General features: G+C 30.9%; 2 protein-coding genes across 3 annotated transcripts in view; both read right to left on the reverse strand.

Annotated features, from left to right (window-relative positions):
* Nca (neurocalcin homolog) overlaps positions 1-19,202 on the reverse strand; it is a 510,394-nt gene that overhangs the window by 295,906 nt on the left and 195,286 nt on the right. The window lies entirely within an intron of this gene.
* The window catches only part of LOC117222608 (neuronal calcium sensor 2), a 414,719-nt gene that overhangs the window by 272,368 nt on the left and 123,149 nt on the right, over positions 1-19,202 (reverse strand). The gene's annotated exons all lie outside the window — the stretch shown is intronic.

Raw genomic sequence — 19,202 nt, forward strand, 5'->3', positions numbered from 1 at the left:
GTGACTGCCCACGTTTGGAAATTCATTCCCTTATTTATCGACCACGTCACCGACCCATACAAACACTTATCTATAGGGTGTTCTACCAAAATCTGCGATCCTCGATCTTTTTATTAATTGTAAACATATGAAATTCTTACAGTAAAAATTGTTGCAGTATTACAGAAGCTAAATTAGGCTGTAAGCGTGAGATTGATATACAAGTCTGTCATCTTAATCATTTTATTGTTTGTAAATGTATAAAATGTGTTCATTCAAGTGTACAGTGAGATTTTAAAATATATTCAATTTTAACGTAAAATAAATGACTAGGAACTTCGAATAAGGATCGATGTTGTATGTATTTCAAATGTACTCGATAAATTATTTCACAACAAATAGATGTTAAATTAAATAATTTTGCATTTTATTACATAATATATTATTAAAGTAATCGTCTAAGGACTGATATACCACATTGCAAGTGTTACTTTCGACACTTTGCATTATTGAATTCTAAAATTAATTGAAATTGAATGGAAAAATACGTCATTTAAAAAGCAAAAATAATTCATGTTAAAATATATAAAGAATCATATATTAAATTATAATTTATTTTAAAATATATAAATATTCATATATAAAATTATAAATTACTTTAAAGTATAAACATATTCATATATTAAATTATAATTTATTTTAGAACATACAATTCATATATTAAATTATAATTTACTTCAAAACAAATATATTTTCATATATTTTCAATATATAAATAACATATTGAATAATATATAAATATTTATATATTAAAATATGAATTATTTTATTGGTCATATTTTTACGAATATTATACGTATTACGCAAGCTTGGTAATGATGAATTATGTGCAACATTATACAAACTATACGAGCCCTGTGATGTAAATTCATTTGCAGAAGAAACAGGCCACGAAGCAATAAGTATACAATCGTTTCGCTTCTTAGGAAATTGTCCTACATTCTACGTTGCTCGGTTTGTCTTTCAGAATTATTGGAGTTGAAAAATAGCTGCGACCCAGAAATAACGTTAAAGAGGACATCCACTAATAAATAAATTGTATGCGAAATTTACGATCAGAATGAATTGTTGTCCCTTTTTAATTCTTCGATTCCCGCATTTCCACGACCAAATACAATTTATCGTTCACAACAGGAATTCACGCCAGAATGTATGTACATCGAGTATTTAAAAAATGAATCACGACATGTTGTTACATAATTGTTTAATTATATTACATTCACACGGTCATCGAATATTCTCGAATCGTGCGACCACAATCGTGCAATAAATATTTAAATCTGGTAGTAAATTGAAATTGCGAAATTTCCGAACCTGTTCTCCATATTCTGTCTCTCATACTGAGACGTAAGCATGCGTGTACACGGCATATATGCAGTAATCCCGGTTTAAATTATATAGATATAATTATTTCTCCTAAGTGTTAAAGGTATAAAAAAATGATTTTTAATTGAATGTTGCATGACATCGAGGAGGGCATGTCGGAATTATAATAGGTCTGTGTTTCGCCGTCATTTTCGTGTTAATTTCTATTATGACGAGTGTAAATACAGTAAATTCTTCCTAATTGTCGCTCAGATTGTACACAAAACTGGACAATTTAGGAAAAGCAGATACGATTATTCGAGTCTTGCAGCTCGTTTTACCGATTGTCAACAGCTATAAAAACGGACGCAAGGCTCGAATAATCGCATCTCCTCGTCCCAAATTATCCATCTTTGTGTACAATCTGAGCGTCAATTAGAGAGAATTTATTGTAGTATTGCATCTGATAAAAAGTACACGATCGAACAAAACGAGCGACTGTTATGGTAAACAATGATAGATCTAGCGTGGGAAGTATTTTCGTTTATAGCAAAGTCAAAGAAATGATAAAATTTCTAATACAGGAAGGAAATATGAAAAGAAATTTTTCTTTCCTATTAAATATTAAAGTGGTGCATACGTTGTCATGCTATTTGAATTTGCTTATAATTTTCACACAGCAGAAAACTGATATTTTTAATCTTAATTTTAGGTAACATTCAGATAACAAAGAATTATTATTTTATACCTGACCACAGAAACAAGTCATTTTCAATTTTATTAACATTTCCATGTAATTATGTCAACTCTTCTACCGAATTAGTTTACTACATACATAATGCGCATGCAACTAATTTCTCGAAAAATCACATTGCCCATTTTAGAAATCTCCATTTTTAGTCAAGAGTTGTTACTGTAAAAATAACTTTAAGATGAATTAGAACAGAATGAGTGATTCGTTTCCGTTTTTCGAGATCCTAGGACATACTTTTAACACAGTACCGACGTTATAATTTGGTCTGTTATTTTCTTCGCCGAATTTTCTAATCAACAAACAATGGTTCTTTGGCGATCATAGGGTGCGCGCAGCGATACCATCGACTTTTAGCAACGTCGGTATTTCAGTCAGGTGGCACAAAATTTCATACATTGATAGGACGACTACAATTTTTCGTTGCGCAAAAATTAATTAGCATTAATATCATATTTGAGTTAAGAAATTTACTTAAGAAATAATGAATGTATCATTTTGTTGTATGACTTTCTGCCATTTTTTTCTGGTAACTTGGCTATTACTCCACCTTGTAAAGAACTCTATATTTACAAAAATTCGCGTACTTGCATGTTCATGTTTTATTTTTGAACGATTTCTCAATTAAAAGAATTTTTCATTGTTCGAAGTAAATGAAAATTAGCACTAAATCTAACGATTATGATTGGTAAGATAAAATATTGTATTGTAATATCTCACGACACATTGTTAAATATATAAAAAAGATAGAAAGTAGATATGAAACTGAATCTAATCTTTGCATGTATTTTGGAATCGATCTAAAATATCCCCTAATAATCGAATCATTTCTCTTCGAAGTTTCGATCAAGTGAACATTTTTATTCAACATAATTTCGAATTTTCCTACAATCCTAAATGAATCCATCCTAAAGAGCGATATTCCAGCTTTAATTTGGACCCTTGAAAATTCGAGAACTCCTGTGACATTCGATGAGACGAAATTATATTAAACCGTAATTCAAATGAAGTGCAACGCTAATAAGCATATTTTTGAGAAAAGTGGTTGGGGAGAGTAGAATTCCGATGGTCGGGATTGGGGATATCGTTTTCAATGAAATTTTCAACATGTAATCTAGACCTACAAAACGAATTTTTTAAATATTCGACGAAATAAAATCTAAAAAATTTGTTGTATTCTCATTCTAAAGAAAACTAGCCCCTCTAACACCTCAAAAAAATTCAAATCATTTGGATCAATTTTAGAAAATTCATTCCACTTAAAAATGTGTTAATTTACTTATCAACGCGAGTGCACTTATATCTGTGAAAATTCAGTGAGTGCAACGAGTATTATAACAACTTCGCAGAAAATACATTGCACATATCAATAGCAACAGCATTGGTTTTGTAACATAAGAAAACATTTGGATGGATCGTTTTACCTGATATACAGAATTCATCGAACCATGGGCAACATGATTACCACTTTTCCCGGACTCTTCGAAATAGATTGCATCCAACAAAATTCAATAACCATAACAAAAACTGTGAATGCATTTGAAACGTTTTTGGAAGCATACGATAAATTGTCGGGAATAAACGACGTCAGTGAACGTCATTTCGTCATATGAAAATGATGTTGAGTACGGTACACAAATTTCTGTAACGAATCTTCATATGAAATTGAGCTACGATGAGCTTAAAGAAAAAGTAGATTCGAGAGAGAGAAATCAATTTTATAGATTTAGTTTATAATAATATTTTAACTTGAAACAATTTTATATTAAATAATATAAAATTGTAGACAATGTTTGCAAATTGGGGGTGATTACTTACTAAAATAAGAAAATTTTGAATAAATTTATAATACAATTGAAAGTTATGTATGAAAATTTAAGTAAATTAAAAAGTAATGAATTAATTTATATAATACAATTTAAATATGAATTGCACTGTAGATCGAAATTGATAATATAGACGAGATCAGGGAGTGGTAAAAAATAAAGACAAAAATTCAGGCTAACGAAATTGCGTTGGCGACATTGATTTTGAAAAAATTGCAATTAAAATCAATCTGATATCCGTGCAATTAACTGGTGTAATGGAATTTACTACATTTAAACATGAACTGGAGTGTCTTATACAAAGAACGACTCTGAACATTAAAATTTTTAAAATGCCAATTACATCTGGAACACAGTGTCTACACGGCAGAGTTGTGTAAAATTACAAATGAATGACTCAAGAAGTTATAATTCAACTATAATACATTGTAATTCGTAATTCAGATTTTCATTGGATTAAATTACAGTGTAATTCGTAATTGTTATTCGTAACGTTAAGTAATTAAATTACATTAACTACGAATTATGATGTAATTAAACTAAAATTATGAACTAGAAAATAATAAATTAATGTATAACAAGACAAGAAGATACACAGAAGAGACAATAATGAGTATACGAAAGAAAAGCATAAAAATGTATCTCACTTCTCAAGTTCTTGGCTGTAATTTGACGGACTGTACTTCACTTACATTGTATTTCAATTGTGCATTCCATTGTAATTACAATCGTGATTAAAATAATTAGCAGTAGAAAGGGTTGAGTTATGTAACTGAATTATAAAATAGTTGAATTACTACATGATTAAATTACGTAATCGAATTCCAATGTACATAATTGAATTAATACATCTCTGTCACACAGGCTAATAAATACATGTACTTTCCATATAATTGTGACACCAGCCTTTCCAATACAATTTTATTATAATAATTGCATTATACATCACTTTCTCGTATAATACAATCCACATTTCTTTATTGCAACACATGCGAATATCCTCTAATTCTAAAACATACTGGGTTTTCCTGTAAAGTAACGTTTACATTTCGTAGTTATAGTTTAAACTAACAAGATTTTCGAAATGGAACGTGCTAAAAACTGCAACTGATGCTAACCGTATTGAAAGAAACTATCAATCAAAGCTACGAGACCATAAACTTTGATGTATATGCTCAATGGAGTTGCCATTTGGGTTCGCCGTCGATTCGAACTCCTTCGGGAAACCTGGCCAATGATGTGTGCTCGCATTCACAGAAAACTTGGGCACACGGTTGCATTATAGGTAAGCCATTCATAACATGGACTGAATGGAGTACCCTCGAGATATTCGTGCATAAGAAACACTTAAGCAGTCGTATGAACAGTTTGTTCTATAGGTAATGTGTATTTTCAATCGCGAGCAACGTTTAAATTGCTGTTGTACCCAAGCTTTATTCAATGAAACACGCAAATCTTGTGACATTCGAAAAGCTCAACTTCGATCTTTACCATTTTTATTATTGATCATCCGATGGCGGGTCCATTTTGACCAAAGAGTTACAAACATTAAATTTAAATTCAGCAAATTTGCTGACAGTCAGTTATACTTGTCAATAGATTGCGGATCTTCATGCAAAATAGAAATTTTTAAAGGAAATTGTAAGAAACAGAAATAAAATAAAAATAAATTATTTCTTTTAGTAATTTTGATAAGTTAAAAACAGCGTGATCAAATTATTGAATTCTTCTTAGGTCTCCAGAATTTTATATTTCAGTCACTGACTTTTGCCATAAATGTATAAAATCCGTGGTCTACTTAAGTAACTATTAGTGTTTGATCTTATATTTTCAAGGGAATTTTAAAAAGGAATATTATAAAATATATAATCTTAAAATTATATCAGTTTTCCCTAGTTTTTGTTTTATGGACTTAATCGATTTGACAAATTAGCGGCTATAAGCGGATAAGTATAGAAAAAAGGATCAAATAAAATAATGCTAAACACTGATGTGAGTAGTAGGACTTTAAAATAATGTGGAAGATATTATTTAATGTTACATAAATAATTAAAGTAGTATATACTCTTACATCTCTAATATTCGCTGCTAAAATGTATACGTAGTCTATTCGAGCATTTTGTAAATAATTTGAAGGTCTTTTACTATACATTGAATAAGTATGTATATTTCTATTAGAAATTTTTGAAAGAAATGAGAACTTACTTGCACAAAAATGAGAACGTTAAACAAGTATCGCGACATCAATGACGTATCGCTCCACTTGAACATTATTTTTAGAAATGTTTACACGTTCATAACCGTTATTTAAAAGAGTAAGAATTATTCGCGTAACTTTCTACAGTCAAGACGCGTCAAATTTTCGAAACTGGAAATATCACTTTCTTGCTTAAAAATTAAAATTAAAAACTGATGGTGACAGAGAAAATCAACTTTGGAATAGAGATGCACCTATCTTAACGTTATATCGATGCTTCTTCGATATATCGAAACAAACTCATTCCAAGAACGCTTACGCATCGACATATAATTTCGTTTAGACGTAAAATATTTCGAACGAACTCTTCAATCAAGGAAAGAGGCAGGTTTATTGTGAGAATACTTTGAATAACGATTTATTGGATGCAGAACACTGTTAACTTCATTTGACTTCAGTTATTTGACTTATAAAATGTAAATTAACGTGACCCAACTTGCAATGAAATCAAACAAAAATAAATTACAATTACGTCCCATCCTGGTCTCTTCTATTCGTCCGAAGGATATCTTATCGATGCTGTCGATACGTCGAAATATCAAAAACATTTCGTTACTATTGATAGATATCGATATTTATTGATAACATCATCGTCTACTGCATATCGAAACGCAAAACCGACGATGCACAGTGTTGCAAGCAATTTCTTGCATTTCTCTACGTATGCTCGCACGCACGCATATAATAAACTACGAACGTGACTAGTTTTAATTACGGTTTATCCGTGATCGTATATATAATCATGGCACGATAGCACTAAAATGTTCAGAAGCTTGAAACGACCACGCCCGACATTTCCTGACCCGCGCCGACCTTTCGATTTTCCGATAAATTCGATTATCCACACCTTTCTAGTATTTAGATTCGTTAACAGAAATAGAGTATCGTTCATTTAAATGATTGAAATCATTGAAATCGCGCTCGTGCAACAGAATATAATACCACGGGAATACTGTTTTCGTTGACTCGTGTGTCCAAATATCTTTCCGCATACGATGCGAGTTTGTAGGTACAGTGAATTTCTATACGTTATTAATTGTATTCTTTCCATTATTAATTATTTGTCGCGTCATAATCCCGAATAGATTACTAGTATATTGAAATTGAAAATTTATGATACGGTCATTCAAGATGCTACTATTCAGGAGTCTTGTGTGTGTGTGTGTGTGTGAATTAAATATTGTCAAGATTTTGTTGGAAGAAGAGTTCCAGTGATTTATGTTGAACACTACACAAATTAAACTAATCGATTAACCCTCAGACTACGATTAACGGATCATTTTTACCCCGAGTTTTTAAATCGCCCATTGAAATTACTCAATTTTCAATAACAGAAACACCATTAGATTTTCAAGGAATATCTTTAAAATTATGTTCTAAGTAATTTCTAAATAAAACTTAGAATGCTCGTAAGCATCGTCAATTGTAGAGTTAATTAAATGATACAGCGAACGAAATATATTATTATATTACATATACGATATTGTAATATATATATATAATATATATATAATATTTTGTTGAGTAATTCTATAAAACAAAAATTGAATAACAATGTATTTCTTTGTTTAATAATTTAATCAATTGAAAATAATGTAACAATACTCTTAAATTCTTCTTATGTTTTCATTATTCGGTATTTCCTTTATAATTTTTTGCAATAAATGCATAAAATTCGCAGTCTAGTAATTATACTATTGGGCTGGACTGAAACGGTGGCATGTTTTTATATGAACAAAGAAGTTTTAAATCGCACACACAAACTTCACGAAGTTCGGAACTACATGTAAATATTTTATGCATACACGAGAGCTTCCGTCATCAGGGAATCATATGACGTTAGTTTTGTATTCACAATCATGTAGAAACAAGTTTCAAAATTAATTTACAGTTCTCGAATGATACCTCATAGATCAAAATTATTATGCCTTGGGGTTATGTCAAATAATATATCGGCATTGAGAGTGTACATATGTAGATGTAATAATTTGGTGTCAACTGTATTCGTCGTGCCCCCTGTGAAAATATTTTGTGTTGACTAGTTCATACGACGCTTTATTAATCCTGTATAAACAAAAAATAGGAGAGTAAAATTTTTAGTTTTTCAAGACATGAAGATTTCTATGTCAGATTTGTTTCTTCGAAAATTTGTTACAGATTAGAGGAAGTAATAGTTGGATCAAAGTTGCATGGACAAATGCATCTTTATGCAAAATAAAAATTGTCCGTATCTATTACAAAATTTATTACAAAATTTCTAATCATTTTAATCGAACGAAAATAATGTATTGACACTTTTCTGTTCTTTCAAACTTTCTACTGTTTCGTATTGCAGCTATGCATTTTTGTCATAAATGCATAAAATCCGCAGTCTAGTAATCTCTATTGGAGAGAACATTACTTTATGAAATTGTACATTTTTAAAAGAAAAATTCTGAAACTGACCGTCTTTCACTATGCGATACGTTTTTTCGCGTATCGATCCACTGTGCTTACGACCGTGTCACGATACAAGTTACCAACTCATTACTTCGCCATTCGGAAAAATTCCTTTTACGGAGGAACTTACTTTTTAGATGGGAGTTCAAGGAGAGCGTCCCATATTTTTCGTAATATTAAATTGTCGACCACAACACGAAAATCGCATTACGAATATCTGTTTATACGCGTTATTTTCCAATATCATCTTTAAAGCAGAAACAACGATGTAGCCACAGCAAGAACAACCAACAAGAAAACAAATTAACGCGTAATTAAAAATGTTTTAAATAATAATTAACGAATTAAATTTATTACCTCTGCATATAAATATATAACAGTTATTAATCATACCAATTTTTCAATACAAAGTGGAAGAAAGAATGCTGTACTAAAAATATTTTAACATTCTGCCATCATATACAGTAATCATCTAATAAGTAATACCTAATTGTATTTTATCATTTGTCATAACAGAATTAATAAATGTAAGATACTTCCACACAAAAATAAATAATCAAAAATTCCTACTAAGTTACAAATATTATTATTCGTTCTTTAAATATTTTCCTCCGACACATTTCAATGTAGACTGTTTCAAAAAATAAAGCCGCAGTTTTATGTAGTTTTAACAAAAATGTATGGGTTCGTATTTTTTCATGCATCATCGTGTGGAATCGTAAATAAATAGATTTTGCTGTACCATACAATCTTTCACTATCTTGAACCAACCTCAAGGTATACTGCTTCCCATTATAACAAACTCTGCGTACGTATTGCATTTATGGCTACACTGCGATCTTATGTACCCGTAACATTAATACGAAATGAATGCAAAATGAAATACATAGTACTGGTCGTAGTCATATGAACGATTACAAATGTTTCGAAGATACAAGAGGCGTTTCCGAAATTCCAGGAACATTTGACTGTAATTTCTTGCTCATTCAAATTTCTCCAAAACAGCACATTTCTTCGACGTAATTTCCATTGGAACGTGAGCACTTTATTTCATTACACCATAACTGTTGTAATTAGACTGCGGATTTTATGCACTCATCATAGAAGTGACTATCTCTAATTTGAATCAGTAGAGGGACTAAAAGTATTTAACACTAAACCTACCGCGGTCAAAGTGACCGCTTTCTTATTTTGCAATTCTGCAAAGTTCCGAGACTCTTTCGTGGAAAACGCTTGAATAAGTTATATTATTGGAGCAAGTTTTATAATAAAAACTTTACAAATTCTAAATAAATTCGGTCTTCTCACTTTTGTGAAGCAGTACATGCCAGTTAGTATTACTGCTTGGTAGGTTTAATGTTGATAATATTGATGCATTACTTTGGAACTACTAGAATGATTCTAGAAGAAACGAAATTTCTAAGTCGCTGTTCTTTTTTGCACAGGTGCGAAGAATAAAGGTTTTGCATAAAGGTTCGCACTCTGGCTATAAATGTTGTAATCAATATGTATATTTTTGTGCTAACTATAAGTGGACCGCGAATTTTATGCAGTTATGACAAAATTAAATAGATTACATTTAAAACTATGAAACGATTAAACAAATTTCAAAATGTTGAAGTATTATTTTAAATTTGTTAATATTATTAACAATAAGTTTACCAATTCCGGTCAAGCGACCGGTTCTTCATGTTTTATTTTACAATTATTTAAGTGATAAAGATACTATTATAGAAAACAATTAAATAAATATTTTAACGAAATCACATGTTCTAATACAAATCGTGTCAAATTTTGATTAATTCGATTTTGTTATTTTTATAAAGAAACACACACTAATCATTTTTAGGGTTCGGTAGGTATAATGTTAAAGATAAAATAAAATTTCTAGTCGTCTTCTGTTTCTTACTACTGATACGGACAGTTTTTATTGCTCATAAAGATTCGCAGTTTAATCGTAACAATTATCGTTTAGAAAAATTATATTCTAGTCCTTTGTAATAGTTCTTGACGAGGAAAGTTGTTTTCGGTTGTCTATAACACTCATCGAAGAGAAAAATTGTCGAAACGAAGCAAATTTTCGGTCAATTGTATAAAAATTTTGAAATTTTTGAACATATGAAGTAGCGTGCATCGACCCCAAAAATACACGCACTATCAAAATCATTGAATTAGTGAAACTGAAACTGGACAGTTAAAATTTACCATAGTAACATTCAGTTCGTTCGAATACATTGGAATAAAAATGAATGTCGAAAATTAGTCAAAAATTAGGGACACTCACATATCAATCATGTAGTTTTTCGAACAATGTTTCTTACATTTTGCGATTAATAGCTTCAAAGCGGAATAATAAACACGTTTCTGTTACTCATATTTTTCACAAAAATTTATCAAACACCTGCTATTTTCGGTCTCTGCTATTTTTTCAACGAAAAACAAGTTTCCTCGGACCGTTTGTTCAGAACTTTCGTGAATTCATATATCCACTGATTCATAGCTCTTTCCAGCCGAGAGACTGAAAAATGCACGGTCCGCAGTGGCTTTTTTATCTCTTCGAATAGGCAGTAATTACTGGACGCTATGTCAGTGGAATAGGAGGATTTGATAGTAATTCTCGGGGTTAAGATATGTCAAAACTTGATATCCTGCTCCAATAAGGAGTAAATTATCACAAGTTTGCGGAACTATATATCCAGCAAACGACTGCAGCAGGCTAGATGATCGATATACCAGCAGTATGTTGCGACTTTTTTGCATTCATACATACTTCTGCGAAACAAGGATTTGCGAAAGCTGATTAGCCAGTTAGCTGTTGAAAGCATTTTGGAAAGTGTGTAAGTAACTGCGTGTGTGTTGGATTTTCTTCATATTTTGCTTAAATGCAATACTTTTATAAAATATATAATTTAATAAAGAATATCAAGATACGTATCCTTCTTAACCAATTAGCTGTTTTCGACGAGTATATTCGTTATAAAGAAACAACAACATTTTGTCGAGTGTATTCATCAAATACATTCAACTAGTTATGAAAGATATATACTTTAATATTCTTTACTAAAACATATATTTTACAAAAATATTGCATTTAAACAAAATATGAAAAAATGCCCGTCGTGAGAAAATGATAACATTTTGTATTATGACGAGCATACTTATCGGAAACAATTAACTGGTTAAGAAGTGGATTTTTTCAGATCTCACTGATTTTCCCTCGCTACGTGTGAGAGCAAAGCTCGATCTGTGACCCGCACAATATGTGTTAAGATTGATCGAGAAAGAAAGTAACTTCTATCTGGCTGCGAATAAAAAAAGACCTAAATCAAAATATTTAAAACAAAAGGAATCATTCTTTGACATCTATAGATTAATACTTTTTAAACCGATTTCGAAAAGAACGAAGTTACATAATTTGATCAGTACTCATTTTATTTATGCTCTGTAGCGGCTGTTTACAGAAAGTGTCGAGCTGCATCGATGAGAGCATTGATTCTTTGTAAAACACAACTAGACTGACTTTCGCAGAATCTCTGCTTGTCCACTTGCAAACAAACAATATCATAATACGGTCTTCACAGAAGAAAGTCGAAAAATCATTCGAAATATTCTTGTTATGTATAACATAATAGCGACGTAAATCGAATGTTGAAATTATATTTGTATATTTTATATCATGATATTTTTACAGCTAGGATTCTCGATGAAACATCTAAGAGAAACTGTGTCAGCAACCGTTTCTATCTATGTGTGTCAAGGCAAAGGTTCAAACTTGATGTAAAAGATTAATACTTTATTTATAGAGTACAAATTTCATGCATTTATGCTAAAATTAATTAGATGAAATAATAAAAAATGAAGACATTCGAAGAATGTTATTGAAATTATTAAAAGTAGAAAAAAAAATACAGTTTTATTTAACTCGCGTTTCTTATACATAATGGAGAATATTTTTATTTTATATAAAGATCTATCAATTTACCAAAAACCTATTGATAGGTGTAATGACTGACTTCGAAGCTCGATAACTTTCTTCTAAATAATAATCACTGGATTGCAGATTTTTATGGATAATACAAATTGAATACATCAATTACAAGAAAGTAAAATAACGTAGAAATTGTTTTCCCCCTTAATGCATTTAATAAGTTGAAACTAATACATTGATATTCTTAAACTACTTTGGCTGGCAATTAGTCATTTTAATCATAAATGCATAAAATCCGCACTTTAATAATAACAGAATCACTTACCACTAGACAACGGATTTTATGAATTCATGAGTAAGATATTAACGGTGAAATAAAAAATAATGACAATTTTAAAAACACTTATATTTAATATTCTAAACTTATTAAATTTACTAACAGAGGAAATATATTTTCGTTCTCCTTCTGTTGATTAAAATTGTGGTAGACAATTTTGAGATTCCGCATGAAGATCCGCAGGCTAGTTATCGGATTATATTAATTCACAGAACTTATTGGACTAGCTCAGAATTAGTAGTACTGTCCTCGTTTAAAAGGATTCTAAATTCTTTTAGACCGGAACGTGGAAGTGTTCATAAGCTATCAAGTGGACCATCGACGGTTAATTCGGTTCAAGGACATTTTCGATCACCTTGCATAGTTACACTGTGTCGTGTCACCAACTTAACCTGTGAGTCTAGCGCGCGCAGGAGAAACGCGAACACGATGAAACAAGACAAACATCTATGTCTATTTTACCAGTGACACAAGTGTTTGTGCTGATGTTGTGCATCTCGCTTGCTTCACACCGAAAAGTCGCGGCCAGCTAACAAGAACAAAATGGAAACATTTAAGGAATCGCACACCATTTTATTCCTGATCAAACCATCCTGAAAACCATCGCGCAACATATGGATCTCAAAATTGTATTAATAGAATGATCAATCTTGCCTGCTCCGTACACGCAGAAACGGATATTATTGAACAATATCTGGGAAGTGTAAACTATCGTTAGTTATTGTACAATAATCACTTTACTAGCCTTTATAGGCGATAATATTTTCTTTGTATAAACAGTCCAGTCGATTAACCCGAGAAAGATAACCTACGTCGCAGAAGCGCCTGCGAAGACTGTTGATTTTTGTTAATTTTTCATAGAGGTCTAGTGATTTAAGTTTAAAATTACTTAAAATATAAAAAAATATAATATAAATGCATTTTATTTTTACAATAATGCCAAACCTTTAAAATGACTAGATTAACTTAAATAAATATCCATTGTTAGTATAAAATTGACGCCTTAGAAAAGCATGTGCCTCTGAAGCGTATGGTTATCTTTTACGTACGTTGTCATATGGTTATCTTTCTAGGGTTAAGCATGGTAAAAGCGTCCCCAAGTCGAATTTAATTTGGTATACACTAATTACCGCCAGTTACCATTTATACACAAAATTAATCGAAAATGTCTAGGATGAGACTTGTTTAACCCTTAGCGGACGACGACTTTTTCGGCAGAGTCAGGTAGCAGGACGAGGTGATTTTTGCAAATATGTCGAGTGTCTTATATGGTACAATAAAGTCATCTTACATATAAATTATCTTACAAAAACGTCATATTTCGTTAGTTTATCTATATTCACACTTTTATGAATATAATTTTACAAAAATTATGATTTGTAGTTTCGTTTAGTGTGATAGTTTATAAAACATTGACCAAGATGCATTCTTGGTTTATCTGGACATGTATCATAGAAATAGGTCGTCCCATGTCTTCCCTCTGGTTTGTTTCGACTGGAACAAACTTTGCAATCTTTCTTTGTGCCAGTAACAATTACATGCAGTTTTCCGTTTAGACGAATTTCGTCAGAGTTGGCCATCGAACTTGAAGATCTATCTCGTGGTTGACGAAAATCTCCTCGCAATTTGTTGATCAAAATTTTGCGAAAGTTCAAATGTGTAACTGGCTGTTCGTTTCTCTGCCTTTTTACATGTTTGTAGAGAATGTACGAATTGATTAAACAAATTTCCAGTCCACGGAAAAATAATTTGCGCCACCATTTCAGGGACTTTCTCATAAAACAGTACGTTGTGAATAATGTTAGAGATAATAAAATCTAACATAAACACCGACTGTCACCTCTCACTCGCCATTCGTCCTGCCGCGCGAAACGCCGTGGCTACCGAGAGTCGCCTCTCGTCCGCAAAGGGTTAAATCGATCCAGTCAAATATCTTCGAAACTGTCGATGATGCTACAAAATCTTTCCAACGAAATTTGAATAGTTTCAGGGAGCACGTAGTCTGATATTAATAAGATTTTCGTACGTGAACTAATCAAAGACATCTGAAGGTCAACTTTATTTTTTTAAATGGAATCATATATTTTTTATTATTCTAGTTGATTCAGCTCGTCATTCTCTTCATAAGAATACTAAGGCATTTATTGCGAAAAAACAATGGTTGAGAAGATAATTAAATTTTAGTAATGCATAACTGCGAAGCACTCATCTATCTAAAGGTGGTGTTAAAAAAATACGACCTTCAGTCTGAATGCAAAGATTTACTCGGTCTCTAAAAGACACTAAAATTAAAATATCTTCTTATTTTTAATTTTTAGCGCGAAATTTGTATTGGTTCCCGTATCTAAAATCAGCTAGAAAGTAGCAACGATCATTCAGGTCCGTATACATTTTGTAGAACATGCGTCATCAGAAATGCGAACTGGTCGACAGAATACACAGCCTGTGTAACCATCCACTACGAACGACCACATCGTACTCAGACTAGCTGCATTACAATTGTACCCTAAGCACGGTTTAGACTAGTCTAGACTTAATTTGTGTTTGCCCAAATTCGTGTAAATTTGACTAAATTTTGTCATTTGCTGACGGCGAGTACAGCCTAAGTCAAAGTTTATGCTGTTAGAATATTTACAATTATTTTCACCTGTTCAACATGATCAATGTTGGTATGTGTCATTTATACAGGGTGTTTTAAACATTTTATGATAAATTCGGAAAGTGGTGATTTGAAGCAGTTTTTTCCTTAGCAGAAATCTAACCAGAAGTATGTGGGCACTTCCTTACTCTAAAAAGGTGTGAAATCATTCATGAACATTATTAATGATTATTTTATATACTTTGTACTACATTAAAAAACATATTTTACCGATAACGTATTTAATATTATATCATCGATAACGAAAAAAAAGCAATTAAATTTTCTTTTCGTCTATGTACACACAGTGTGCTCTTAAAACTTTTTTTTATTAATTTTGACATTTTCGCTATCAATTTTTTCATTATATCCGAGGTAATATTCTTCCATACAGCTTGTAATAAATCTCATAAATGACTGAATATAACATATATCCGAAATAGAATTTGCCGACATATATCGTTTTATATACAGAGGGTGATTCTACGTGCGAAAATAAGTCGAAAAAAAGGAATAATATTTTTCTGTTTGAAGCTTCGTTTACGAGAAAATCGAGTTTGAAAATGTGTAGATAATAGTTTTATTATTAGTTACATTGCATTAAGTGAACTGTTGAAAGTGTCAAGGTTAAACTATCCGCATACATATAGTCGAGGATGTAACTATAACTGTTGTCTCGTTTATTTATTCGGAATAGTTACTTATATATACAGTGTGTAATATCTGGTGATATTAAAAATGATAAAAAAATATATACTAATGTGAATCTTCTATGTGTTACTTTATCCAAGAGTATACCTATATTGCACTACTTTCTTGTTAATAAATTCCAACAGGAGAAAGAAAAATTGTATTTGTTGTACGGTTAACATTAATTGTAATCGCCAAATATCGGCAACTAGAAAATTTAATTTAATTTTCATTGAAAAAAAGTGAATAACATCTATTCGTTAACATAAATATTATTTAACAACTTTTAGTCCTTATTTTATTATTAAAGATATTTTCGGTTATTGTTTAATTCTAATAATATTTATTATCATCATAAATTACCCCCAACTTTTATCAGACCCCTGTAATTTTATTTTAGCAAATCCAATAATAGCTCCTGAACATATCAAACAACAATGATAGTTTTTATTCTCGTTTATACAATTCTGCGAATTATCCCACATGAATGTGGAGGGAACAGTTACCTAATTCATATTAATTCATTCTCGAGGGTTAATAAACAATGATATGGAACCCGTACCCGATAATTTACTGCACGCTATAAAACTGAATACATTGTAATGAAACATTTATTGACGCATGTCCCACGCGTACAGTCTGGTATAAAACCAGAATATACCAGAGTTTTGTGCGTCATTCTTTTCTTATTTTTTTATACAGTCTAAGTGACCGTTGTTTATGTAGAAAAACCTGGGACCCCTTATATGGCAGGTTGCAATGCCTTCCTGTCGAGTATTCATACTGAAATTACACTTCTAACTACACCGTAGTTGTGCAAACTCCGACTCGTCGAATCTACATACACGCAACCGAGGAACACCGAGCATGGTCGCGCTGTTGGAACAACCATGGCTTGCCGATTCTCGGTTGAGTGTCGAGCCGTGGGAACACGACCACGTATTCCAAACTTGTATTATACTATCAGGAGACTGTCAGAGGATTTTCCATCTCCGTTCACGAAGTATTCGATTTTGCGCGACTAAACGATCGAACTGTTCAACACTAAACCTATTCAGCTCTAAAAGTGACTGACTCGTGTTGTTGCTTTAGAAGAATGAGAAGATAAAATTTATTCTAACGTGAGCTCGGACAAAGCAGTTTATTATATTACTTCTTAACACATCGACTACCGCGTCAACAATCTGAAAAATTTCGCAAAATTAAGGTATTTTATATAATCGAAATGAAATTGACAAGTTCAGTTAACAATGATTACTTTTTGACAGAGTTCAAAAAGTAAACTTTTTGATAAGCAACGTTGGAATATATTACACATATTACTATTTGAAGGAAATTTTCATATTATGAGTAGACCACGGATTTTATACAGTTGTGGCAAAATTTGATAGGTGAAATATAAAATGGTGAAAAGATTAAAAGAAATTAAAAATGTTAGTGTATTTGAATTTACTAAAATGATTTGAGAAAGAAAACAGATCCCATTTGGCTCCTATGGTCTGCAATTGATGCAGGCAGTTTTAATTTTTGTAATGGAAATTCATTTTATGTATAAATTGATATTTTACAGTAGGTTAACATGTTATTCACCATGTAACACATGTACAAAAGACGAAATTAAGTGTGAAGATCTAAAATAAATTTGTTGCATCAATGTATTCATTAAATAAATTACAACAGAACAAAAGTGGTTAGTACTCGATTCGAATGAATGCTTGAAACAAAATGATATAATATATAGAATACCAAATCAAAAAGAGGCAATAATGTTCATTAAATTTAGTAAATTTCTTCCCATAGAAGCAAATCTGTTTGTTGTCTGTTTACATACAGTACTGTAATATAAAATGTATACAGTTTATATAATAGAACATTCAATAAGAAAGCGTTCATAAAAAATAAAGCTTATGTACTTCAAATTCATCGTTTTGCAAATTATATTAATCTTTTTTAAAGGAAATTCACTCTTTCGAATATTTCCCTAGTTTCTAATCAAATTCACTCTTCTGCACCCCAGATCCATGCATTTGCAAATTACATTCATCATTTTCGAAATGAAATACACTCTTTTGCACTCCCTTTTGATAGTCCATTTTCATCTTCTTACGAAATACATTCACTCTTTTGCAAATCAAATTCGCCTTCTCACAGGTTACATTGAAATTTCTTTTACTTCCTCTTTTTTTTTAAATTATTATCAAAATCAAATGCAATATAAACTTGTTGTTTTGAAATTTCCAATTCTATTCTATGTATGTAACAATGAACTTAAAATTTTTTTTTAGTAATAGGAACGGAATAATTAATAACATCCAGGAAAAAAATCATTTCTCCAGAAAAAATTTAATGTTTGAAAAAACTTTTCTGTGTCACCATTGAAAGTGATAAAAATAGCAAACTGAAGTCTGACCATTAAGATCACGCAGTTTTCGGATATACATATATTGTGGAGGCTTACATTGTCTAAAGTAATCTTTGAAGCAATCTATAAAAAGATATTTGCAGTTGTATTTGCACTATTTCACCCCCGAGATAATTACAAGATCAATTTGATTTGCAAATGGATGAATTTCGTTATATATTTATATAATATATATATATATATAATATATATATATATATATTTAAAAAAAAGGTGAATATGGCATGCAAAATGATTCATTTTACTTCAAAAAGATGAAATACGATCTACAAAATACTGAATTATATTTCAAAAATGGTAATGACCTTCAAAGGAATGAATTTGATCTGACAAAAGCTAAAAATGTACTGCAAAGGGATAATCTTGATTTAAAAAATGTGAATATCACCTGCCGAAGGATGCATCTCACTTCAAAAAGGTGACTGTGATCTATAACAGTTTAAACATCATATAAATTTCTTCTGTTAAGCAATTGTTAAACAAAACATTATTATAATATATACACATTCTCAAAGCCTTTTGTTCTATCTAAAATCGTGTCATTATATTGACAATGAATTATTAGAAAAT

The sequence above is a fragment of the Megalopta genalis genome, chromosome 1 (assembly GCF_051020955.1).
Source record: "Megalopta genalis isolate 19385.01 chromosome 1, iyMegGena1_principal, whole genome shotgun sequence".
Classification (NCBI taxonomy): domain Eukaryota; kingdom Metazoa; phylum Arthropoda; class Insecta; order Hymenoptera; family Halictidae; genus Megalopta; species Megalopta genalis.